The following is a 27,714-nucleotide window of genomic DNA, read 5'->3' as shown; positions in this document are numbered from 1 at the left end:
TATTGCAGGCGCGCCGGACAGCGGTCAGTGTGGGGCGGGATCCCCTGTCAGCAGGTGCCGCTACGGGACCCGGGGAGAGGAGGAGGAGAGCGGTCCCGGTGCATGCCGTCTAAAACATAGTGCCGCGCGGTTGAGAAGATCCTTCAGCCGCGTGTGGGGGAGGCCAGCGGGGAGCGCACAGTAGATAGCGCACTTTAAGTCTTCCCTGCCAGCAGAGAAAGACGCCGCTAAGGGAGCTGTGAGAGCGGTCCCGGCGCGCGACGGCCAGTGGGAGATTTGTATTACCGCGCTGTGGAGCACTTAACCTCAGCCGCCGGAGGCGGGGAGGAGACGCTACAGTGAGCACGAAGCTGAGGAGAATTCCTCAGCCGCGTGAAGACACGGCCATAGAGTGTAAGCAGGGGGGCTCACCAGTGGAAGATCCCCCTTCTAAATAAAGTGTCCAAAATTTTTAATTGTCGGCCATCTTAAAAATCATGCAAGCATGGAGTGCACCTCCCCCTATTATAGATTAATAGTAACACAGCACACCCTGCTGGTGAAATGTTATATGAGAATCTCCTGAAGAATATAATGGGATTATGAGGTCTTTTCAAAGGAACTCTATTACAAAGAGCCTACAGAAAATACGTAGAAGCAAGTGAAGCCAACTCTAACACCGTAGCTGACGTACAGTTGGGTGTGAGGCGGTTGCAAGTCGGCTGGTGTAAAGACAAAAGAAATTAAATATTTTTATTTCTTTTTTATTTATATTTTCTTTTCTACAATATAGAGATATTTCCAGCCAGGCAACTCAATACCTTTTGCTTCCGTCATATATTACAGTCTTTCTCTTCCTAGTTTAAAGGGTGAAAGCGCTGCGACGCGGTCTGGTAAGGGGTTTGGTCAACATGTCTAAAACACCAACCAAGACATCCAAGACCTTTTATGTTTGCATGTAACGGAATGAGCATGCGGATGGCAGCTCCGAGGTGTGCGATTCCTGCTTAGACAAGGACATTCCACCTGGGAGCAGTGCTCCGGCTAGGTCATGGAAAAATAACCTTGCAGATAAAATCTCCAATGAGATGGCGGACTCCCGCACGCAACAATCAAAGGCTGCAGGATTCTCAAAGACGATGGAACACGTTCTCATCAGGTTAACGCCGCCCGCACAAGCCGTAACAAATGTATGCAGGGCAGTTAAAAGGCCTAATCCTCTTGTACCAGAAGCAGAGGAGAAAAGGGTCTTCTCATTGATACAGAGGAGATGAGTTCATTGAATCTAACCTAGCTGCCGATTTTCCAGAAGAGGACACGGCAATTTCAGGTATTGATTCTTTAAGCGAAGCGGTGAAGGCGATCCTAAACTTTAAGGTAGCAGAAGTAAAAGGAGCCAGAAGAATTCAAATGGTTCGAATCCCACAAACCGCGTTCAGCAGCGTTTCCTATTTTTAAATCCCTCCAATCTCAAATGGAGGAGGCTAAATGGAGACAGCCTGACAAACGTTTTCAATTTTTGAACAGTGTTTCAAGTAACTTATCCCCCACCTAGTGGTGTAATGGATAAGTGGGAGACTCCACCGGTAGTGGACGTTTCCCTAGGAAGGTTGTCAAAGACGACAATCTTACCGTTACCTAATGTAACGACTTCACGAGGTTGACACAGCTTTAAAGTAAATTTTTGTAGCAGAAACCGAGACCTACTGTCGTCTACGCTTGGGTTACCAAGGCCAGGGGGACATGGTCTGGACGTATTGTACAGGCTATTGAAGAAAAAAATTGCTTGGCAGAAATTACCCAACTTGCGGAACACATTCAAGAATCCGCTTCATACTTGCGTCAAGCCTCTAAAGATATTCGCAGGCTAGCATCGCGCGTCTCTGCATCAGCCATATCGGCTAGACGGACGGAGAATGGTGAGAAGACTGACACCAAGAGGGCAGTAGAATCCATCCCCTTTGGGGGTGAGATACTTTTAGGTCCAGAGTTGGACAAGTGGATTTTGCAAGCTACAGCAGGGAAGTCCTCTTTTCTGCCTACTCCTTATACAAGAGCCACTCCACAAGTTAGGAGAGGTTATTCGGGAACAGCGTTTAATTCATTTAGATCGCCGTCCTTGCGAGCCAGAGGAAGAGGCTTCGGTACACAAGTACGTGGGGGCAGAGATAGAGGCCGCTCACAGGCAGCAGCCAAAAAGATAAACCTGCTGACGAGACCAGGGCAGGACGGTCTCCCGGCTCACCTGAGATCCCCCTTGATGGTGCACATCTGGACGGTTTCGGAACATCTGGGCCAACACCGCACCAGAACTTTGGATAAATTACCTAATCTCCCAGGGGTACAACCCGTGTTTTCCCACAGAGGCCTCAGTCAGTTTTTTTTTTTTTTACGAGGATTGCCTCTGTGCCCTCAGTAAGCAAAAGCACGACTGCCTGCATCAAACATTGCTGCGGTCAGAGGTCATTATTCCGTTTCCCGCCTCTGAGAGGTACGGGTCTCTATTCCAATTTTTTGTCATGCCAAAGCCAGATGGGACGGTCATGCCGATACTCTATTTAAAAGTTTTAGACCAGTTTCTAAGGGTCTACAGATTCCAGATAGAACCACTCCAGTCGGTCATTGCAGGCTTAGAACAAGACGAGTTCATGGTATCCATGGACATAAAGGCTGCATATCCCAATCCGGGCCCTTCACCAGGCTTACATAAGGGTCGCACGGGTGACGGATCCCTACCAATTCAGGGCCTTGCCGTTCAGTCTATCATCGGCCCCAAGACTCTGTGCGAAGATCATGGCAATCATGGTTGCAGAATCGGGACTATTGAGGGTTACGTTTAGTCCTTATCTAGACGATGTACTAATCAAGGCATCCTCTCGGGAACAGTTGATCAAGGATGTTCAGACATCTCATCAATTTCTCATTCAACATGGATGAATTGTGGATTTCCAGAAATCCTACCTCATGCCAACTCAACGGATTCAATTCCTCGGTCTCATCTTGGACACGGTACAATTAAGCGTATTCCTACCAGAGAATAAGATCCAGGACCTATAGAGATTAGTGGCTCCGGTACTGAGGTCACAAACGGTTTCTCTACACCTCTGGGTGCAACTTCTCGGGATGATGGTGACGTCTGTCTAAGCTCTCCTGTACGACAGACTTCATTCCCGACCATTACAGATGAACCTCATTGCTCAGGGAGCAGGGTTGCACTGGCTTCCACATCAAAGAATACGACTTCCAAGGCAAGAGATTCGGCATTTGGGATTGGAGGATCCTGACAACAGACGCCAGTCTCAGAGGTTGGGGTGCCGTCTTAGAGATTGCTACTGGAGAGCAGACTTACCCGTAAACATTCTCGAACTAAGAGCAGTTTAAAATGCACTTTTCTTAGCCGAAGACCAAGTCATGGGCCAACACATAAGGATGCCGTCGGTCAAGGTCACAACGACGACATGCATAAACCGTCAAGGTGGCACACGGTGCAGGGTGGCGTTAAAAGAAGCCACACAGATCTTGTTGTGGACAGAAAAAGCGAAACCATCATCCTCTCTGCAGTGTTCATTCAAGGTGTGGAGAACTAGGAAGCAGATTATCTCAATCACCAGGACATGCATGACAGTGGTGCCCACATCCACTGAATTTTATTTTTTATACATGGTGGTGAAGAGATGGGGTCTACCTAAAGTCGACCTAATGGCGTACGACAATACAATCTGCTGCCCAGATATGTGTCCAGGACAAAAGATCCAGCAGCACATGGAGTTGACGCATTCACACTTCCTTGGTGTTACAGGAAGGTTTTACATTTTTCCACTTTTCCAACTCGTACCCAGGTTTTCTGAAGACGTTAAAACGAGAGCGAGTGTGGTCGGTTCTAACCGCACCAGATTGGCCCCGCAGGAGTTGGTACTCAAACCTGCGAGGGTTACTAGCGGAAGATCCTTGACGGATACCTCAGAGAGAGGACCTGCTATCTCAGGGACCGTTCCAACACCCAGACCTGAACAGGTTACGTTTAACGGCGTGGCTATTGAAACCATGGACTGGTGTCAAGAATGTGGGTGGAATTCGACGAACTTCCACTTTTCCAGACTTCTACTTTTCCTTTCGGCCGGTCTGGAGGTAGGACTGAGGCTGGGCTATCTGAAGGCTCAAGTTTCGGTTCTCTCCATCCTATTTCAAGAACGGTTAGCATCCTTGCCAGAGGTTCAAACCTTTTTACAGGGTGTTCAGAGGATCCACCCCCCTTTTTCGTCCTCCCACTGCACCTTGGGATGTAAATTTGGTGTTGGAATTTTTGTGACCACCAACTTTTGAGCCTATAGGAAGAACGGTCCTGACATATCTACTCTTGGATGTTCGCATTACTGCTTGCCTTAGCTTCGGCCGGGCGGGTTTCTGGGTTGGGAGCCTTATCGTGTAAAGGCCCCTTTTTACATTTTTCATGAGGATAGGGCAGAACTCCGTACAAGAGCAGATTTCCTTCCTCAGGTTGTTTCGGGGTCTCACGTAAAACAGTCACTTGTGGGTCCATCTTTCCAGGATCTCGCAGTTGGGGACGTGTCCTGGGATGTGGCCCGAGCTTTACGGGTAAACGTACAGGTTACGTCGTCTTTCAGATATTCAGGCTGTTTGTCTTAAGGATGGGCCAACGAAGGGTTGACCAGCATCTAAATAGTCTTTGTCTCAATAGATTAGACTTGCCATTTCGGCAAGCTTATATTTCCTGTGGGAAACAGGTTCCGGTTCAGATGGGTGCTCATACTACCCACTCAGTGGGTGCCTCAGGGGCGGCTGCCAGAGGTGTTTACACTACTCAACTTGCAGAGCGGCATTGTGGTCCTCAGCCCACACGTTCGCGAAATTTTGCAAGTTTGATGCCTTTGCGTCCGGAGACTCTACGTTCGGACGTTTGGTTTTGCAGACCACCGACAGCACTCCCTCCCTGGAAGATAACTTTGGAACGTCCCCTATTGATTAGGACTCCAGCGTCCCCTAGTGGATGAAAGAGAAAAGAGGATTTTGGTACTTACCGATAAATCCATTTCTCTGAATCCTCTAGGGGACACTGGACGCCCGCCTCGGTGCTGTCGACCTGCTGTGTTCAAAAGTTCTTGTTAAAACAGTTTGTTCAAACAGCGTTAGTTTTTCTGTTAAAAGAGTTATTGGTTGCTGTTTGATATGTTGTACGGTTCGGTTCCTCGCTATGGGCTCTAGTATCATGTCCTATTCTCTCGGTCAAATTTTCCAAACTGAGGAAGGAGGGATGTGAAGGGGGAGGAACCGGCTGTGCAGACAATGCTAATTTTAGATTGTGCCACACCTCCGGTTGCAAGCTTCACACCCCTATTGTATAGGACTCCAGTGTCCCCTAGAGGATTCAGAGAAATGAATTTATCGGTAAGTACCAAAATCCTCTTATTGCTGACTCTTGCCTTGTGGTGTATATAAAAAAAGAAAGAAAAACAACAACATTTTTTTCCTCGTCTTGTGTCCAGTGGCCACCGTCAAGAGGGGGGCACTGTTACAAGCTGTTGCCACAGCTTGGGGTAAATTTACTAAAGTTGGGAGATTTTTAGAACTGGTGATGTTGCCCATGGCAACCAATCAAATTCTATTTACCATTTATCAAGCTGCTTCTAGCAGATAGTAGATATAATCTGATTGGTTGCTATAGGTAACATCACCAGTTGGTAAAATCTCCCACCTTAGTAAATGGACCCCCTTGTTTCTGATTCTTGTCTTTGTCTGTTTGTTCCAGTGTCAGGTTTATTAATGTATACCTTGTTTTAGAAAGTCTGAATTTTGGGGTCCTTTGGCTCCTCCTCAAGGTGGGGGTAATGTTATGAGCGACGGCTGTGGCTCATTCCTGTTTTGCATTTTGGTTATGTATTTTATAATATACTTCTGTTTATGTTCCCCGTGGGTGTTCGGAGCACATCCTTAAGGAGAGGGTACTGTTATGAACCACAGGTAGTGATTCATTCCTGTTTTCTCTATTTTATGTTTATAGTTGTCTTGCAGGCCAGGATTTCCCGTTGCTCTGGTTTAAGAAGATTCTTGTTTGCTGCCAGTGGTGAGTCTGTGTAATTGCAGCTTGTTCCCATGTGTTCAGCCTCACCTTTCTGTTGATTGCACCTCTCAGTTGTGCAGCAGGGCAGCTACACGACAATTAATTAAGACTCTGTTACATTCTGGCTCAGTGCAATTCACAGACGCTGGTGATATTTCCAGGGTTACAGAGTTCTTGAGTTCTGAGCTAGTCCCTGCCAGTTCCTGAGCTCCTGTCTAGCAGTGTCAGTCTAGCTGCTTCCAGTGTCAGTTCCTGTGTCTGATTCCATGTCCTGCCATGAAGCATTCCTGTCCAAAAGTCCTGTGGTTTTGTTTGTGCCTGGTCGAATATCTGGCTTCTTGGTGTCCAGCGGTCTGTTTGGGATTCTGCCTGTCCTCCAGTTCTGAGAATCTGTGTCGGCTACATTGGGGGTTCCTGTACGTTTGCCAGTATTTGTAACGGTTCCGTGAGTAGCGGCTTTGCCGCATCCGTTGGCCTAAGCCGCAGTATTCTTTGGTTATAATAAGAATTTACTCACCGGTAATTCTATTTCTCGTAGTCCGTAGTGGATGCTGGGAACTCCGTAAGGACCATGGGGAATAGCGGCTCCGCAGGAGACTGGGCACAAAAGTAAAGCTTTAGGACTACCTGGTGTGCACTGGCTCCTCCCCCTATGACCCTCCTCCAAGCCTCAGTTAGGATACTGTGCCCGGACGAGCATACACAATAAGGAAGGATTCATGAATCCCGGGTAAGACTCAAACCAGCCACACCAATCACACCGTACAACTTGTGATCTGAACCCAGTTAACAGCATGATAACAGAGGAGCCTCTGAAAAGATGGCTCACTACAACAATAACCCGATTTAGTTAACAATAACTATGTACAAGTATTGCAGATAATCCGCACTTGGGATGGGTGCCCAGCATCCACTACGGACTACGAGAAATAGAATTACCGGTGAGTAAATTCTTATTTTCTCTGACGTCCTAAGTGGATGCTGGGAACTCCGTAAAGACCATGGGAATTATACCAAAGCTCCCAAACGGGCGGGAGAGTGCGGATGACTGCAGCACCAAATGAGAGAACTCCAGGTCCTCCTCAGTCAGGGTATCAAATTTGTAGAATTTAGCAAACGTGTTTGCCCCTGACCAAGTAGCTGCTCGGCAAAGTTGTAAAGCCGAGACCCCTCGGGCAGCCTCAATTCCGCCCTATCCGTATGAAATATCAGGTAAGGGCTTTTATAGGACAAAGCCGCCAATTCTGATACGCGCCTGGCTGAAGCCAGGGCCAACAGCATTACCACTTTCCATGTGAGATATTTTAAGTCCACAGTGGTAAGCGGTTCAAACCAATGTGATTTTAGGAATCTCAAAACCACATTGAGATCCCAGGGTGCCACTGGAGGCACAAAAGGAGGCTGTATATGCAGTACCCCCTTGACAAACGTCTGGACTTCAGGAACTGAAGCCAATTCTTTCTGGAAGAAAATCGACAAGGCCGAATTTTTAACCTAAATGGACCCTAATTTTAGGCCCATGGACAGTCCTGTTTGCAGGAAATGCAGGAAACGACCTAGTTGAAATTCCTCTGTAGGGGCCTTCCTGGCCTCGCACCACGCAACATATTTTCGCCAAATACGGTGATAATGATGTACGGTTACATCCTTCCTGGCTTTGATCAGGGTAGGGATGACTTCATCCGGAATGCCTTTTTCCTTCAGGATCCAGCGTTCAACCGCCATGCCGTCAAACGCAGCCGCGGTAAGTCTTGGAACAGACAGCGTCCTTGCTGGAGCAGGTCCCTTCTTAGAGGTAGAGGCCACGGGTCCTCCGTGAGCATCTCTTGAAGTTCCAGGTACCAAGTTCTTCTTGGCCAATCCGGAGCCACGAGTATAGTTCTTACTCCTCTCCGTCTTATAATTCTCAGTACCTTGGAAATGAGAGGCAGAGGAGGGAACACATACACTGACTGGTACACCCACGGTGTTACCAGAGCGTCCACCGCTATTACTTGAGGGTCCCTTGACCTGGCGCAATACCTTTCTAGTTTTTTGTTGAGGCGGGACGCAATCATGTCCACCTTTGGTTTTTCCCAACGGTTTACAATCATGTGGAAGACTTCTGGATGAAGTCCCCACTCTCCCGGGTGGAGGTCGTGCCTGCTGAGGAAGTCTGCTTCCCAGTTGTCCACTCCCGGAATGAACACTGCTGACAGTGCTATCACATGATTTTCCGCCCAGCGAAGAATCCTTGCAGCTTCTGCCATTGCCCTCCTGTTAGGCGCCGGGGTCCGCCCGTCCGTGCGGCCCGGCGCCTAGCAACTAGGGACGCCGCGGGCAGACAGCCGCCGGCTCCCTAGCAACGTCAGACGCCGGGCGCACGGAGCCGCTCTGACCATAGCAACGGGGACGCCACTGTCGGACCACGTTCCCCGTTGCTAGGTCTAATTATCAGTGCAGTGTTTTCCTGGCCGTGCAGCATGCAGCTGCACGGCATAAAGATTGATTGTCCTGTCTGGATCTTGACTGGAGGGGTCCTAAATAAAAGCACTCTTTGGACTCCTCTCAGACGCCGGTGATAGCTTCCTGTTTGCCTGATTCTGCTGCAGAGAGAGTTCCCAGTCCCGGTCTGTTCGTTTGTTCCTGTTCTCAGTGATCCTGTACTCGGAAGTTACCATCTGTTCCTGGAGTCTGACCGAGCACCTTTAACATCTGGTGGTGTTCGTGAGTCGCGGCTCAGCCGTGTGCTGCGGCTTGTCCGCTACTATTTATTATTGTGTTTATTTTGAGTTCTGGAGCTTTGCGGAGGATTCCGCTTCCACAAGATCCACTCTGGTGTCCAGCGGTGCCGGATAGGAGTGTCGGATCCGTGGATCTTTGGTTGTCCTTTTCCCTGGCGGCTAGTCCGCACATACCTTTTGATTTAGTTTATTTAGCTTGTAACCCCTGGCTTGGTTGCTTAGTCAGAGGGCCCCTTGTTATCACCCTGTCTCGGACTTCCCCTTGTCTCCCATTAAGACCTGCGGGGGCATCGGGGTTGGGCAGACATAATCCGCCCTTCGAACGCGGCTGCCATGGGCTCAAGCAACCATAGTCTCGCAGGGGATTTCTGATAACACGGGCGAGACAACGGAGTTAGGGCGCCAGGGGTTACTAGGCTCTCCAGCTCCCACAACCTGTATTTTATTCCTGTACTCAGATCTCTGCCATTAGATCTTCTCCAGTCTGGAGTACAGGAATCGTAACATTATCACCGGCCCAAACAAAAGAAAAAATTTCAACAGGAGTTAATTTTTTCACTTATCCAGTTGGGAGAATTTTGTCGGCCTCATGAATCCCACCGGTGTTGGGCCAAATCCTGGCCAGTTTTTGGTTAGTCAGATTCAGGAACTTACCCAGATGGTTCAGGATCTGTCCCTTCGGGTGAGCTCACAGGAAGATCTGTTACGGACTTCCCCGAGGGTCATCCCTGAACCAAAAATGCATCTGCCTGACCGTTTTTCTGGGGATAGAAAACAGTTTTTTAATTTTAAAGAGTCTTGTAAACTGTATTTTCGTTTAAGACCAGTTTCCTCAGGTACGGAGGCTCAGCGGGTTGGAATTATAATTTCTCTGCTTCAGGGGGATCCTCAGACCTGGGCTTTTGGTTTAAAGACAGACGATCCTGCCTTATCGTCTGTAGACGCCTTTTTGAAATCTTTAGGGCTATTGTATGACGACCCTGATAGAGAGGCATCCGCAGAAAGTCAGTTGCGTGCTCTAAGACAGGGTAGGAATCCTGCAGAGAATTATTGTACAGAGTTTCGCCGTTGGTCGAACGACTGTGGCTGGAATGATCCTGCCCTGCGCAGTCAGTTTCGCCTCGGCTTATCTGAATCTATAAAAGACAGCCTCCTTCAGTATCCCGCTCCTGAGAACCTTGATAAACTCATGGAGCTCTCTATTAAAATAGATCGTCGGCTCAGAGAGCGGAGGACTGAAAAAGGGGCATCAGTAGTTTCTTTTCCCTGTGTTTCTTCCGTTCCGGTAGACATGGAGGAGCCTATGCAGATTGGTCTCTCCAAATTGTCTCCGGAAGAAAGAACCAGGAGGCAAAATTCTGGTTTGTGTTTGTACTGCGGAGGTAAGGGACATTTTGCCCGTAGTTGCCCAAACAAGTCGGGAAACTTCCTGACCAAGTGAATAGTGAGGGGGTTCACTTTGGTCTACAGCTCATCTCCTCAAATAATTCACTATTGGTTCCTGCTAAAGTTTCTTATGACAGCCTCTGTTCCTCGGTCTCTGCTTTTGTGGACAGTGGAGCTGCAGGAAACTTTATGGACTTAACATGGGCCAAGGCCTTAGGTATTCCTCAGTTAACCTTAAGTAGGTGTATCACCATGCATGGTTTAGATGGGAGTCCAATGGGGTTATTTCTCTATGTACACCTCCTGTTTTGCTCTCGGTGGGAGCTCTACATTCTGAAAAGATTGAGTTTTTTCTTACCCATTGTCCAGCAGTTCCTGTGGTTCTGGGTCACCCTTGGCTGGCCTTTCATAATCCCATCATAGATTGGCAGTCTGGGGAGATCCTACAATGGAGTACCATCTGTGATAAAGAATGTATTACACTTCCTATCCGAGTAGCTGCTGCCAGGTCCGCACATATTCCTGGAGAATACCAGGATTTTTTGGATGTGTTTTCCAAGGGCAATGCGGATATTTTGCCTCCCCATAGGCCTTATGATTGTACCATTGAGTTAATTCCTGGTGCCACGTTGCCTAAAGGAAGGTTATATGCTTTGTCTGGTCCTGAAACTGTGGCCATGAATGAGTATGTGAAAGAAAGTCTTGAGAAAGGGTTTATATCAGGCCATCTAAATCCCCTTTAAGTGCAGGTTTTTTCTTCGTAGAGAAGAAGGATGGTTCCCTCAGACCCTGCATTGACTTTCGAGCCCTGAATAAAATCTCAGTAAAGAATACTTACCCTCTGCCTCTGATCTCTGTCCTCTTTGATCAGCTACGTTCGGCTGTTATTTTTTCTAAGATTGACCTGAGAGGAGCATATAATCTCATTAGAATCAGATCAGGGGATGAGTGGAAAACGGCATTCAGTACTCAATCAGGTCACTATGAGTATCTGGTCATGCCATTCGGCCTATCTAACGCTCCGGCAGTCTTTCAGGATCTCATTAATGATGTGCTCCGTGAGTTTCTGGGAAGATTTGTTGTGGTCTATTTAGACGACATTTTGATTTATTCTGACTCTATAGAACAACATGTTACCCAGGTGCGTCAGGTACTTAAGAAATTACGTGAAAATCACTTGTATGCCAAACCGGAGAAGTGTGAATTTCACGTCACGGAGGTATCCTTTTTAGGGTACATTATTTCCCCTCGGGGATTCCGAATGGAACCTAAGAAGCTCCAAGCCATCCTGAGTTGGGCGCAACCCACCAACTTAAAAGCAATTCAGCGCTTTTTAGGGTTTGCAAACTACTATAGTAGGTTTATTCACTCTTTCTCTGACATAGTTGCTCCCATTGTGGCACTCACTAAGAAGGGAGCAGATCCTACCAATTGGTCATGTGAAGCTAAAGTATCTTTTCAGGCTTTGAAACAAGCCTTTGTCTCAGCCCCTGTCCTTAGACATCCCAACCCAGAATTGCCTTTCATCGTTGAGGTAGATGCCTCGGAGGTTGGTGTAGGGGCTATCCTTTCTCAGAAGGATCCAGATTCCCTTGAGTTACATCCTTGTGCCTTTATGTCCAGGAAATTCTCATCTGCTGAATCCAACTACGATGTTGGTAATCGGGAGTTGCTGGCTATTAAATGGGCTTTTGAGGAGTGGAGACATTGGCTTGAAGGAGCGACCCATACCATTTCTGTTTTGACGGATCACAAAAATCTTCAATACATTGAATCAGCTAAGCGACTGAATGCCCGACAGGCTCGTTGGGCTTTATTTTTCACCCGTTTCAAATTCATTATCACCTTCAGACCTGGTTCCAAGAATACCAAGGCAGATGCCCTCTCACGCAGTTTTCTTCCCGTTCAAGACAACAGTCCTGTTACTCTCATACTTCCGCCTTCAGTCATTCAGGCAGGTCTCACACAGGATGTTTTTTCTCAATTGAAGCTGCTTCAACATCAAGCTCCGGGAAATACTCCTACTGGTCGTCTTTTTGTTCCTGAGTTTTTGAGAGCAACTGTTTTGGAGGAATTTCATGATAGCAAAGTTGCAGGGCATCTGGGAGTCGCTAAAACTTTTGAATTGGTGTCCCGCTCCGTGTGGTGGCCTGGTCTTTCTAAAGACATTAAAGAGTTTGTTTTTTCATGTCAGGTCTGTGCACAGCATAAAGTTCCCCGTTCTTTGCCTATTGGTCAACTTATGCCATTGAATGTTCCTCTTAGACCATGGTCGCATATCTCCATGGATTTTGTGGTGGATCTCCCTCTGTCAGCTGGATGCACAGTCATATGGGTGGTAGTGGACCGTTTTAGTAAGATGGCTCATTTTATTGGTCTTCCCCGATTGCCATCTGCCCAGGGATTGGCAGTCTTGTTCCTCCGTCATGTTTTCAGACTCCATGGGTTACCCACTGATATTGTTTCTGACAGGGGTCCACAATTCATTGCACAGTTTTGGAAGTCTTTTTGTGCTTCGTTAAAAATGAAATCATCATTAACCTCCGGTTATCATCCACAATCAAATGGACAGACTGAGCGAGTGAACCAATCCTTGAAACAATATTTGCGTTTGTACTCGGCCAAACTCCAAAATGATTGGTCTGAGTTCCTTCCATTGGCAGAGTTTGCTTATAATAATGCCTGTCATTCCTCCACCAATGTATCTCCATTTTTTGCAGTTTTTGGTTTCCACCCCAGAGCTAATTCATTTTTCCAACATTCCTCTGTCTCCTCTCTGGCCCTGACCTCTCATCTTAAACTTATTTGGAAAAAAGTGCACATAGCTCTCAGAAAAGCAGCTTTCAGGGAAAAAGATTTTTCGGACAGGTTCCGGCGGCCGTGCACTTTTAAAGTAGGAGACAGGGTGTGGCTGTCGACTCGCAATATCAAACTTCGACAAACCTCAGCCAGATTGGGTCCTAGATTTATTGGACCATTTCTCATTATCAAAAAAGTCAATCCAGTTGCCTTCCGGTTACAGCTACCAAAAACGTTACGGATCGGAAATACCTTCCATTGCTCTTTGCTCAAACCATATGTTTCATCTAGCAGATTTCCTCGTAAAAAACCTCAGGGGAGATCACCAGTTAATGTACAGGGTCAGCAGGAGTTCGTGGTTGAGAAGGTTCTCGATTCCAAGTTGTCTCGGGGTCGGCTCTATTTTTTGGTACATTGGAGAGGTTATGGTCCTGAGGAAAGGTCGTGGGTCCTGGATGAGGACCTTCATGCCCCAAGACTCAAAAGGGCATTTTTTCAAGAATTTCCTCAGAAACCCGGATTTAGGGGTTCCTTGACCCCTCCTCAAGGGGGGGGTACTGTTAGGCGCCGGGGTCCGCCCGTCCGTGCGGCCCGGCGCCTAGCAACTAGGGACGCCGCGGGCAGACAGCCGCCGGCTCCCTAGCAACGTCAGACGCCGGGCGCACGGAGCCGCTCTGACCATAGCAACGGGGACGCCACTGTCGGACCACGTTCCCCGTTGCTAGGTCTAATTATCAGTGCAGTGTTTTCCTGGCCGTGCAGCATAAAGATTGATTGTCCTGTCTGGATCCTGATTGGAGGGGTCCTAAATAAAAGCACTCTTTGGACTCCTCTCAGACGCCGGTGATAGCTTCCTGTTTGCCTGATTCTGCTGCAGAGAGAGTTCCCAGTCCCGGTCTGTTCGTTTGTTCCTGTTCTCAGTGATCCTGTACTCGGAAGTTACCATCTGTTCCTGGAGTCTGACCGAGCACCTTTAACATCTGGTGGTGTTCGTGAGTCGCGGCTCAGCCGTGTGCTGCGGCTTGTCCGCTACTATTTATTATTGTGTTTATTTTGAGTTCTGGAGCTTTGCGGAGGATTCCGCTTCCACAAGATCCACTCTGGTGTCCAGCGGTGCCGGATAGGAGTGTCGGATCCGTGGATCTTTGGTTGTCCTTTTCCCTGGCGGCTAGTCCGCACATACCTTTTGATTTAGTTTATTTAGCTTGTAACCCCTGGCTTGGTTGCTTAGTCAGAGGGCCCCTTGTTATCACCCTGTCTCGGACTTCCCCTTGTCTCCCATTAAGACCTGCGGGGGCATCGGGGTTGGGCAGACATAATCCGCCCTTCGAACGCGGCTGCCATGGGCTCAAGCAACCATAGTCTCGCAGGGGATTTCTGATAACACGGGCGAGACAACGGAGTTAGGGCGCCAGGGGTTACTAGGCTCTCCAGCTCCCACAACCTGTATTTTATTCCTGTACTCAGATCTCTGCCATTAGATCTTCTCCAGTCTGGAGTACAGGAATCGTAACACCTCCTGCTTCTTGTGCCACCCTGTTTGTTTACGTGGGCGACTGCCGTGATGTTGTCCGACTGGATCAACACCGGCTGACCCTGAAGCAGAGGCCTTGCTTGACTTAGGGCATTGTAAATGGCCCTTAGTTCCAGGATATTTATGTGAAGTGACGTTTCCAGACTTGACCACAAGCCCTGGAAATTTTTTCCCTGTGTGACTGCTCCCCAGCCTCTCAGGCTGGCATCCGTGGTCACCAAGACCCAGTCCTGAATGCCGAATCTGCGGCCCTCTAGAAGATGAGCACTCTGTAACCACCACAGGAGAGACACCCTTGTCTTTGGTGACAGGGTTATCCGCTGATGCATGTGAAGATGCGATCCGGACCATTTGTCCAGCAGATCCCACTGAAAGGTTCTTGCGTGGAATCTGCCGAATGGAATCGCTTCATAAGAAGCCACCATTTTCCCCAGGACCCTTGTGCATTGATGCACTGACACTTGGCCTGGTTTTAGGAGGTTCCTGACTAGTTCGGATAACTCCCTGGCTTTCTCCTCTGGGAGAAACACCTTTTTCTGGACTGTGTCCAGAATCATCCCTAGGAACAGCAGACGTGTCGTCGGAATCAGCTGCGATTTTGGGATATTTAGAATCCACCCGTGCTGCCGTAACACTACTTGAGATAGTGCTACTCCGACTACTAACTGTTCCCTGGACCTTGCCCTTATCAGGAGAACGTCCAAGTAAGGGATAATTAATACGCCTTTTCATTCGAAGAAGTATCATAATTTCGGCCATTACCTTGGTAAAGACCCGGGGTGCCGTGGACAATCCAAACGGCAGCGTCTGAAACTGATAATGACCGTTCTGTACCACAAACCTGAGGTACCCTTGGTGAGAAGGGCAAATTGGGAAATGGAGGTAAGCATCCTTGATGTCCAGAGACACCATATAGCCCCTTCTTCCAGGTTCGCTATCACTGCTCTGAGTGACTCCATCTTGAACTTGAACCTTTGTATGTAAGTGTTCAAGGATTTCAGATTTAAAATAGGTCTCACGGAGCCGTCCGGCTTCGGTACCACAAACAGCGTGGAATAATACCCCTTTCCCTGTTGTAGGAGGGGTACCTTGATTATCACCTGCTGGGAATACAGCTTGTGAATGGCTTCCAATACCGCCTCCCTGTCGGAGGGAGACGTCGGTAAAGCAGACTTTAGGAAACGGCGAGTGGGAGATGTCTCGAATTCCAATCTATACCCCTGAGAAACCACCTGAAGGACCCAGGGGTCTACTTGCGAGTGAGCCCACTGCGTGCTGAAATTCTTGAGACGTGCCCCCACCGAGCCTAAGTCCGCTTGTAAAGCCCCAGCGTCATGCTGAGGGCTTAGCAGAAGCGGAAGAGGGCTTCTGATCCTGGGAACTGGCTGCTTGCTGCAGTCTTTTTCCCCTCCCTCTGCCCCGGGGCAGAAATGAGGAGCCTTTCGCTCGCTTTCCTTTATTGGAACGAAAGGACTGCGCCTGATAATACGGCGTCTTCTTATTTTGAGAGGCGACCTGGGGTAAAAATTTGGATTTCCCAGCCGTTGCCGTGGCCACCGAGTCTGAAAGACCTACCCCAAATAACTCCTCCCCTTTATAAGGCAGCACTTCCATATGTCGTTTGGAATCTGCATCACCTGACCACTGTCGTGTCCATAACCCTCTTCTGGCAGAAATGGACAGCGCACTAATTCTTGATGCCAGTCGGCAAATATCCCGCTGTGCATCACGCATATATAGAAATGCATCTTCTAAATGCTCTATAGTCAGTAATATACTGTCCCTGTCCAGGGTATCAATATTTTCAGTCAGGGAATCCGACCACGCCAACCCAGCACTGCACATCCAGGCTGAGGCGATTGCTGGTCGCAGTATAACACCCGTATGTGTGTAAATACATTTTAGGATACCCTCCTGCTTTCTATCAGCAGGATCCTTAAGGGCGGCCGTCTCAGGAGAGGGTAGAGCCACCTGTTTTGATAAGCGTGTGAGCGCTTTATCCACCCTAGGGGGTGTTTCCCAACGTACCCTAACCTCTGGCGGGAAAGGATATAATGCCAATAATTTTTTAGAAATTCTCAGTTTTTTATCGGGGGAAACCCACGCTTCACCACACACCTCATTTAATTCCTCAGATTCGGGAAAAACTATAGGTAGTTTTTTCTCACCGAACATAATACCCCTTTTAGTGGTAGTGGTATTATCAGAAATATGTAAAACATTTTTCATTGCCTCAATCATATAACGTGTGGCCCTACTGGAAGTCACATTCGTCTCTGGAGTCAGTATCCGTGTCGACGTCTGTATCTACCATCTGAGGTAATGGGCGTTTTAGAGCCCCTGATGGCTTTTAATACGCCTGGACAGGCACAAGCTGAGTAGCCGGCTGTCTCATGTCGTCAACTGTCTTTTGTAAAGAACTGACACTGTCACGTAATTCCTTCCAGCATCTCATCCACTCAGGTGTCGACTCTCTAGGAGGTGACATCTCTATTACAGGCAATTGCCCCGCCTCCACATCATTTTCCTCCTCATACATGTCGACACAACGTACCGACACACAGCACACACACAGGGAATGCTCTGACAGAGGACAGGACCCCACTAGCCCTTTGGGGAGACAGAGGGAGAGTATGCCAGCACACACCAGAGCGCTATATTAATATACAGGGATAACCTTATATAAGTGTTTTTCCCTTATATAGCTGCTATATGTTCAAATATCGCCAATTAGTGCCCCCCTCTCTTTTTTACCCTGTTTCTGTAGAGCAATGTCCAGCCAACATTCAACCTCCTCGTCTACTTCCTACACAGTCAGCTGTCCTCCCAGCCCAAGCTCGATTGCCAATCTCCACCGATCGGGACCACGCAGCCGAGATACCACCATCATGCCAAGGCCCTAGTGGAAGCTGAACTGGTGCTTTGTTCCCGAGAACCTGCGGTGGCTGGTTTTCTTATCATGCCTCTGGTGCTTCTCGCCGCATTTCAGGTGCCTCCGGCTCTTGATCTGATCTTGGCAGTCCGAAATAACTGGGTAGACCTCCCGGGGTGGGAACGCCTAGCTAGTGGGGCCCCAGAGGGGAGAAACTTGGATTTACCCACAAGAACTTTTGAAATCCATGTATCCAACTCAACCCCGAATAGCCACTCCCCTGAGAAAGGAAGAGACTCCACACTCTGCGCTTGGAATCTGCGTCCGCTATCCACTGACGCAGCCACAAAGTTCTGCGCGCCGACACTGCCATGGCAGTAGTCCTAGCGTTAATAGCGCCTATCCCCTTGAGAGAGTCACTCAGGAGGCGTGCAGTGTCCTGAATGTGCTTTATGAGAGTCACCAGGGACGTATATCTCCAGCAAGGCTTTCTTGAATGTGACTCGCCCATGTATGAATGGCATGTGTCATCCAGCAACCCGCTATCACAGGTCTTTGTGATACACCAGCCGCTGTGTAAACAGACTTTAATGTAGTCTCTATTTTACTATCCCCAGGGTCCTTTAATGCAGAGGAGCCAAGGACTGGTAATGGCACTTTCTTTGATAGGCGAGAGACTGATAAGTCTACTGCCGGGGGCTCTCCTCAGTGTTTCCTGCCTTCTGGAGCAAATGGGAAAGTTTGCATAAACCGTTTTGTCACCTGGTATTTTTTTATCAGGATTTTTCCAGGTTAACTTAAACATGTCATCTAGTTCCTTAAGCTGGGTACACACTGGCAGATATATCTGCTGTCCAATCGATCTGCAACTATATATGCAGATGGGGATTGTTCATACACACTGAAAGATGCACTAATATATCTGCAGATATATTGCAGCTGCTGTGTCTTTCACAGACATATTGCTTGTACACACCTGCAGATCAGCAAAAGATATATTGGACAACCAACTGATTGGCCAATATATCTGCCAGTGTGGACCCAGCAGCAGAATCACGGAAAGGGACACTTTTTTTTCTGTACTAAGAAAAACTACTGCTGTACTGCAGCGTCTTCCAAAGGGACTTTTATCACATCCCTGATAGCAGGTATAAGGGGGCTTGATACTCTGTGCAGGTGGTTAATCCTCTGTAATAGGATCCCAGTCCTCCCCCTCCCCCTGTACCTCGTCCTCAGATTCTGAGAGTAAATCAGGCAGCCCACGCTTATGTGGCCCTGAACTAGGGAGGGGGGGCTGTTTATCATCTGCCCTTCCAGCTAGGTCTGCTACAGCCTGCTGCAGTTGTTGTGTCTTTTGATTATTAGCAGTGAGCTGGGATGACATGGCTGCCATCATGGTTTTTATGGCACTGAGCCAGGATGCTCCTGACCCTCCCCCCCTTCCCCAGCCTCCTCACTAACTTGGAAGGATTGGCTGCATTGTTCACATGAGAGGGAACCATCCGCAGAGGGAGAATCTGGTGTGACATACACTGCATAATTGGTGTTTTACCATGTTTACAGTACACACACGTGTATATATAGCAAGCCTGCCCTTACTGTATGTGAGAAGGAGACACAGAGAGAGGAACAGCACACCCAAACCTGTCAGACTCGGTATAACACCGGAGTATTGTCCTTTTTAGGACACTATAGTGTGTATAATAGCGGCTCTCCCCCATATTTACACCCCTGTACCAGTTTCCTGTGTGTCCCGAGTGTCTGGAGGACCCGTCTGTCCTTGCTGCTGCAGCTGTAAGCAGAGGAAGGCGCCAAAACGCCGCTGCACCCGCTTTAGGTAGCTCCGCCCCCTATAATGGCGCCAGAGATAAGCATATATTTATACTGGCAATGTCTCCTAACAGGTGTAAAACGTAACATGACTGCCTGTTTCTACCACTGCTGCCAGTGTACACAGGAAACTATAGCGGATTCCTCCGTGGAGCGTCCCCTGTAATCGTGCCGCACCAAGAGCCGGGAGGACCCCTTGTGGGTCCCCTGGTTTGTACTCACCTCTCTTCTCACCTCCCGGCATTGCTAGGTGTGTGCGGCATGCTGTGATTGCGTTTGGTAAGGCGCAGTGCCCTGCGGTACCAACAACGGTGATCCTGCAGCGGGGAAGCGGCTCTGATGCCTGAAGAGACCGGTAAACCCCCCCCCCCCCCAGTGCAGGTCTACTGTTATGCTGTATGGGCATCAGTATACCGACAATAACAAAGTTTAAAATAAACTGAAGAAAAAATCCTCTGGAGCTCCAGAGTGGCATCCTCTCCTGAGGGCACATTTTACTAAACTGGCTTATATATTATAGATATATTAATATATCTATTAGCACACGCCGGTCTATATGGTTTATGTATAGACCGGCGTGTGCTAATAGAGACACTCAGGGCATCTAATACCATAGGCTGAGGTACTGCTAGCACACAGTATGGCTGCTGGTGAAAGTGACATGATGTGAGGGGAGAGCAGGAGTATAATAGGGGCTGATGTCTCCTGATGTATGAGATACACCAGAGAGTGTGGAGAGGAGACTGGTCAGGTCTCTGGGCTGGTAACACAGTGACATGATGTGAGGAGGTGAGCAGGAGTATAATAGGGGCTGATGTCTCCTGATGTACGAGATACACCAGAGAGTGTGGAGAGGAGACTGGTCAGATCTCTGGGCTGGTAACACAGTGACATGATGTGAGGGGAGAGCAGGAGTATAATAGGGGCTGATGTCTCCTGATGTATGAGATACACCAGAGAGTGTGGAGAGGAGACTGGTCAGGTCTCTGGGCTGGTAACACAGTGACATGATGTGAGGAGGTGAGCAGGAGTATAATAGGGGCTGATGTCTCCTGATGTACGAGATACACCAGAGAGTGTGGAGAGGAGACTGGTCAGATCTCTGGGCTGGTAACACAGTGACATAATGTGAGGGGGAGAACAGGAGTATAATAGGGGCTGATGGCTCCTGATGTATGAGATACACCAGAGAGTGTTGGGAGGAGACTGGTCAGATCTCTGGGCTGGTAACACACAGTGACATGATGTGAGTGGAGAACAGGAGTATAATAGGGGCTGATGGCTCCTGATGTATGAGATACACCAGAGAGTGTGGGGAGGAGACTGGTCAGATCTCTGGGCTGGTAACACACAGTGACATGATGTGACGAGGAGAGCAGGAGTATAATAGGGGCTGATGGCTCCTGATGTATGAGATACACCAGAGAGTGTTGGGAGGAGACTGGTCAGATCTCTGGGCTGGTAACACACAGTGACATGATGTGAGTGGAGAACAGGAGTATAATAGGGGCTGATGGCTCCTGATGTATGAGATACACCAGAGAGTGTGGGGAGGAGACTGGTCAGATCTCTGGGCTGGTAACACACAGTGACATGATGTGACGAGGAGAGCAGGAGTATAATAGGGGCTGATGGCTCCTGATGTATGAGATACACCAGAGAGTGTGGGGAGGAGACTGGTCAGATCTCTGGGCTGGAAACTGTGACATGATGTGAGGGGGAGAGCAGGAGTATAATTGGTGCTTGCTGCCGGAGACCCTGGCGGCCACATGGTTAATAGCAGCAATGGCACTGAAGGGGTTAACACTAAGTGTCCGGCGCCATTTACAGGACAATAGGCGCTTGGCGCCACTTTTAAAATGCACTGATGCTAGGCACCAGGTATTGAAATGTAAAAAAATCATCATCGATGGCGCGCTGCTGCGGCCCGGATCCTCTCCAGTGGCAGCGAAATGGTAAACCCCCGGCGCGTACACACACCAGCGCCAGAGGAGAGAGTGCTGCAAGGCGCCGCAGCTGGGAGACCAGGACCTCCGACTCCCGGTGTATGCGCCGGAGAAAGGAGCCACAGATGACCAGATTGCGCCACAGATGGGGGACCAGGCTAGCCGGCTCCCTGTGCGGCGGGAGGAGACAGGTGCTGAGGTCCAGGAGCTGGGCTCCCTGCGCCTCAACATTGCACAGGTACAGGGCCGCGGGGGCCAGGATGAGCGTCATGGGCTGCCGGGCTCCAGGAGGGAGCAGACACTGACGCCATGGGTGCGCCACTCACAGGGGACCGGGCTAGCCGTCTCCCTAGCGGCGGGGGGCACATAGAGCGATATGCACTGAGTTATGGGAGCTAAAGGCACAGAGCCGCGGTGGCCGGGACGAGCGTCCCGAGATGCCGGGCTATCAGATAGGGGGGTGCGCCGCAGCCTCAGATCTGGGGGCTGCGGCGAGGCAACAGATTTTGGCCACACTGGGTGGTGGTGGGGGGCAGCAGCGGGGCAGGTAACAGTTAGCCCCTGCTACAGCCAGCCCCCCACTCAGTGCACCCTGCCGACCCCTGGGGAGAGGCCTAGCAGTCAGGCTGCAGAGCTAGGGCAGCTGAGCGCTGGGCACAGTACAAACAAACCTAATAATGTATTGAAATGTATTTAATATATAATAGTATGGTGAGGCACTGCAGTGCCTGGGTATGTGGAGCCTGTGCAGGGCACTGGCTCAGTGTATATATATATATAGGCAACAGTGTGTATAATTTATTTGATTTGTATTTTAAGTGAAATGCACTTACTTGGTGGTGTGTCCCAGGAGGGGGGAATCCATTACTGTGCAGGCTGATGGATTCCTCCAGACCTTTTCCCCAAAAATGTAATCCCTTCCTCTCTAGCCTCCCACATAAAAGTATCATGGGGTGAGAGAGGAAAAGCTCAGCTTCCCAACAAGCTGAGGGGTTTTCTTGAGCTCCATAGAGATCACCCTCGGTGAACAGAAAACTCTGACAGAGGATCTAGGCTGCCCATCTCTGGAGCCCGAATTCAGGAAGCAGCTGGTGAGCTAGATCCCGGGCAGATTCCTGGAAGTAAGTTTCAGCAGGAAAACTTTCCCCCAGCCCAGACTGATCATCACCAGGGTGGATCCCAACCCTCCAGGATGGGACGGTCAAAGAAGAGTGACCACTCCCCACTGTCCATAGAGGACAATGGAAGCTGTGCATGTGGCCAAGGTTTGCACAGCTCATGAGTAAATAGTGATTGGTTACCCCCTGTGGTACTGTGTGGAACATGGACATAAAAAGGAGGCCTGCGAGCCTCCAGAGTGTGTTATACCATTTGCGTTCTGCTGTAAACATCTGCAGTATTGCAGAGTCTTTTTTAAGACTATTTTGGGCAAATAAACATCTTCTGCCTCAAGATGACCGCTTCATCTTGCGACCTGCAGGGCTAGGCGAAACCTAGCTCAGTTTTCCGGCTGTCCAGGGTACACTCAGTGTCCCCAAACTCCGCCTTCCGCCAGCTACCGCGCAGAGTTCTAGACAAGCGACAAGTGTGGAATAGTCAGCACCACACAGGTGTGGTAAGACAGTGTGTCGACGCATACAGAGCAGAACCGTGGTTCCAGGCACCACGGCAGGGTAGGAGTCTGGTGGTGGCATCATAGTCGGTAACATGCGATTACTGACGGTAAGTGGGAATCCCCTATCTGGCCAGGTACTGTGTCACCTAAACATCCATTTTGTGACTGGAGGCGGGACTCGAGGTGGTGAGGGCCCTCTTACGGAACCGTCAGGTCACAGTGCTGATGGCTCCTGACTCCCCCACTGGAAAAATACACATTCATTAGTTTGTACTGACAGAGGAGGGTGTAGGATAAGAGATTGCTGTAGTCACTGAGTAAGGAGAATGTGTGTTTATTACTCACCTGTGCTGATATCTGTAGGGATCTCCTCCTCCTTACACTGCTGATCACCCCTCACATACGTGTCTAATTCTCCCTCTATATCTTCTGCCTTTATATCAGTGACATACGTCTCTACTTCTCCCTCTATATCTTCTGTCTTCATATCAGTCACATACGTCTCTTCTTCTCCCTCTATATCTTCTGCCTTTATATCAGTCACATACGTCTCTTCTTCTCCCTCTATATCTTCTGCCTTTATATCAGTCACATACGTCTCTTCTTCTCCCTCTATATCTTCAGTCTTTATATCAGTCATATATGTCTCTTCTTCTCCCTCTATATCTTCAGTCTTTATATCAGTCACATACGTATCTTCTTCTCCCTCTGTATCTTCTGCCTTTATATCACTCACATACGTCTCTTCTTCTCCCTCTATATATTCTGTTTTAATATCAGACAGACGTTCTACCTAAAAACACAAAAATTTGCAGTCAGACTTAACTGAGGTGAAACAGTATAATATCAGTGTATAAGACACACAGCTCCTCTACAGATCATATAGTGACAGTCACTGAGGTATATTGGAGAGACCCTAAATCCCACCTACCTGATCCTCCTGTGGGATCCTGTGATTCTCCTCTGTACAATCCTGGGAATACAGAGGACGGGGACATCTCTCTGGGGTATCTCTGTTACTGGGCCCATCTGTAGGAGACACACAGTGACTGAGTACAGTGTATATATGTGATCAGATGATGTGTGTATATAGGGGGCCCCCATACCTGCTCTCCCCTGTACAATACATGACAGTCTCCTCTTACCCAGTGATGTGAGGGGCCGGTGATTCTCCATCATCACGTCCTTGTACAGACCCCTGTGTTCCTCTATATACTCCCCCTCCTGCATGGAGACATAGACAGTGACATCCTGACACCTTATAGGAACCTGACACCCACAGTGATACAGTCATCACCCAGACACATCCCCTGGTGTTACAGTATAATGCCCGATTCCCATCAGTCACCTCTCCAGTAATCACCCAGACACGTCCCCTGGTGTTACTGTATAATGCCCCATTCCCAGCAGTCACCTGTCCAGTCATCACCCAGACACATCCCCTGGTGTTACTATATAATGTCCCATTCCCAGCAGTCACCTTTTCCAGTCATCACCCAGACACATCCCCTGGTGTTACTGTATAATATCCCATTCCCAGCAGTCACCTCTCCAGTCAGCAGCTGAATTATCTTGTTAGGGAGTTCCAGGATCTTCTGGTCAATGTGTCTCATGTGTCAGTGAGTGAGGTGGAGGCACCGTGATGGGGCTCTGGGTCCTGCGCAGTCCTCCTGACACACGGGGATGGCTGCTCGGTGTCTCACACTCACCGGATGTCTTCTTCACTACTGTGTAACCCTGCAAAATGGGGGGAGACATCACTGTAAATACACACGGATCCCCTCACCTCCCCAGTCATGTCCCTGTATTATTAATATAGATATGTGATGTCACTGTGACGCTCCCAGTTCCCCTCACGTCCCCAGTCATGTCCCTGTATTATTACTATAGATATAAGTGATGTCACTGTGACACTCCCAGATCCCCTCACGTCCCCAGTCATGTCCCTGTATTATTACTACGGTGCCAATAGACACACTCATCCCAACCCACACAGTGCACCTGTCCTGTAACGGGCACATTTACCTCTGCATTATGATTACCTCCTTTCTACTCAATGTACCTACCAGACATACACACCAGGGACGTGCGGTGAGGTACATTTATCAGGAGGCACTGGCTAGTACAAGAGCCAGATTTACACACAATATATGAGCCCAAGGATTACACATAGGTGCAGCGGTATACACACGTGGGCATTATACACAGGTGCAGCGGTATACACACGTGGGCATTATACACAGGTGCAGCGGTATACACACGTGGGCATTATACACAGGTGCAGCGGTATACACACGTGGGCATTATACACAGGTGCAGCGGTATACACACGTGGGCATTATACACAGGTGCAGCGGTATACACACGTGGGCATTATACACAGGTGCAGCGCTATACACACGTGGGCATTATATACAGGTGCAGCGCTATACACACGTGGGCATTATACACAGGTGCAGCGCTATACACACGTGGGCATTATACACAGGTGCAGCGCTATACACACGTGGGCTATATACACAGGTGCAGCGCTATACACACGTGGGCTATATACACAGGTGCAGCGCTATACACACGTGGGCTATATACACAGGTGCAGCGGTATACACACGTGCAGAGGTATACACACATGGGCTATATACACAGGTGCAGAGGTATACACACGTGGGCTATATACACAGGTGCAGAGGTATACACACGTGGGCATTATACACAGGTGCAGTGGTATACACACGTGGGCATTATACACAGGTGCAGTAGTATACACACGTGGGCATTAGACACAGGTGCAGTAGTATACACACGTGGGCATTAGACACAGGTGCAGTGGTATATAAATGTGGGCATTAGACACAGGTGCAGTGGTATATACATGTGGGCACTATACACAGTTGCAGAGGTATATACATGTGGGCATTATACACAGGTGCAGCAGTTTATACACATCTGGGCATTATACACAGGAGGAGTAGTATAAATTTGGTGAGTGCGGGTAAGGTAGGTAGAGGAGGGGGGGCACTGCCTCACCTACCATAGAATTTTTACTTCAGACTTTTGACTACAGAAATGATTAGAATAATACAAAGATGATATTTATATGTTCTTTGTATTTTTTATATACTGTATACAGTCTAAACTGGGGCGTATATGTTAGTATGACAGGAAAAGCTCCGTCTCCCCGCACGTCACTGATACACAGGTACACCCGACCCCATGTCTGCGGAGCGTTCTACCCTCACTTCTGCTGTGCACACTTCTCCCACCACAACCTAACTGTGATGTGTGCGCATCCTACCCTCACTGATGTGCCTACTGGTCACACACCCCACCCCCATGCAGCTACAATCACATCCCACCCTCACTATGCTGTGCCTGCTGGTTATACCCCCAATGCAGCCACCGGTCACGCAACCTCACCCCCATGCAGCCACAAGGTCACACAACTCCTCCCTCATGCAGCCACCGGTCACGCAACTCCTCCCCCATGCAGCCACCAGTCACGCCGACAGGTGACGGCCAGGGGGAGAGGGGGGGGGGAGGCGGGAACGACAGGTGACGGCCGGGGGGGGGGGGGGGGAGGGGGGACACACAGGTGACGGCCGGGGGAGGCGGGTGGCGGGGAAACGACAGGTGACGGGGTGGGTTTGAAACGACAGCTGACGGCCAGGGGGGCGGGGGAGAACGACGACAGGTGACGATCAGGGGTGGGGGAACGACAGGTGACGGCCATGGGGGGGGGGAACGACAGGTGACAGTCAGGGGGGACGGCAGGTGATGAAAAGGGGGTGGCAGGAGAGGAAGATGCGTCAGGGTACAGCCAGGCAGATGGAGGAGAGGCAGGTGATGAGTAGGGGGCTGCAGGTGAGGCAGCAGGGTACAAGCAGGAGAGCCAGGTGACGGACATGTGGGTGGCAGGAGATGCAGGTGGTGGAAGATGACGGGCAGGGGGTGGTAGAAGGGGCAATGGAGGAAAGGTACAGGCAGAGAGGCACAGGTAAGACAGGCGGTGGCAGGTGAAAGACAGCGGGTGGTAGTAGAGGCAGGTTACAGGCAGGAAAGTGGCAGGTGATGGGCAGGGGGGTGGTAGGAGAGGCAGGGGGCAGCAGGAGTGTCAGGCAACTGGCAAGCGGCTGCAGACGACTGGCAGGGTACAGGACAGGGTGGTAGGGTATAGACTGAGGACGGCAGGTGGTGGCAAGAGAGACGGGTGACAGATGGGGTGGTAGGGTACAGGCAGGGGATGGAAGGAGCGGTGGGTGGCAGGGTACAGAAGGGTACAGGCAGGGGGTGGCAGGTAAAGGCGGGTGACAAACAGGGAGTGGCAGATGACATGCAAGGGATGGCATAAGAGGTGGGTGACATGGAGGGGGTGGTAGGAGAGGTGGGTGACATGAGAGGCAGGTGACATACAGGGAGGGGCAGATGAAAAGCAGTGGATGGCATGAGAAGTGGATGACAGACAGGGGGTGGTAAGGTACAGGACAGGGTGGTAGGGTATAGACTGGGGGCGGCAGGAGAGGCAGGTGGTTGGGTACAGGCAGGGGGTGGCAGGAGTGGTGAGTGACAGGCAGTGGGTGGCAGGGTACAGGCAGGAGGTGGAAGGAAAGGTGGGTGACAGGAGTGGTGGGTGACAGGCAGCGAGTGGCAGGGGGAGGCAGATAACATCTAGGGGATGGCATAAGAGGTGGGTGACAGGCAGGGGCGTCAGCAGAGACGGGTGACATACAGGGAGTAACAGATGACAGGCAGGGGATGGCATGAGAGGTGGGTGACAGGCAGGAGTGGCAGGGTAGAGGCAGGGGGTGGCAGGAGAGGCGGGTGACAGACGGGGTGGTAAGGTACAAGCAGGGGGTAGCAGGTGACAGGCAGGGGGCAGCAGGTGAGGAGGCATTCGGAGAGTGTCAGGGGCAGCAGGTGATGGGGCATTAGGACAATGTCAGGGGCAGGAGAG

General features: G+C 49.7%; 1 pseudogene; it reads right to left on the bottom strand.

Moving 5' to 3' along the window:
• Positions 1-27,714, bottom strand: part of LOC134983359 (oocyte zinc finger protein XlCOF7.1-like) — a 162,002-nt pseudogene that overhangs the window by 131,737 nt on the left and 2,551 nt on the right.

Source organism: Pseudophryne corroboree (genome assembly GCF_028390025.1).
Source record: "Pseudophryne corroboree isolate aPseCor3 chromosome 3 unlocalized genomic scaffold, aPseCor3.hap2 SUPER_3_unloc_13, whole genome shotgun sequence".
NCBI classification, from domain to species: domain Eukaryota; kingdom Metazoa; phylum Chordata; class Amphibia; order Anura; family Myobatrachidae; genus Pseudophryne; species Pseudophryne corroboree.
Note: the sequence above shows the minus strand (reverse complement) of the source record. Positions and strands in the feature narration are given on the sequence as shown.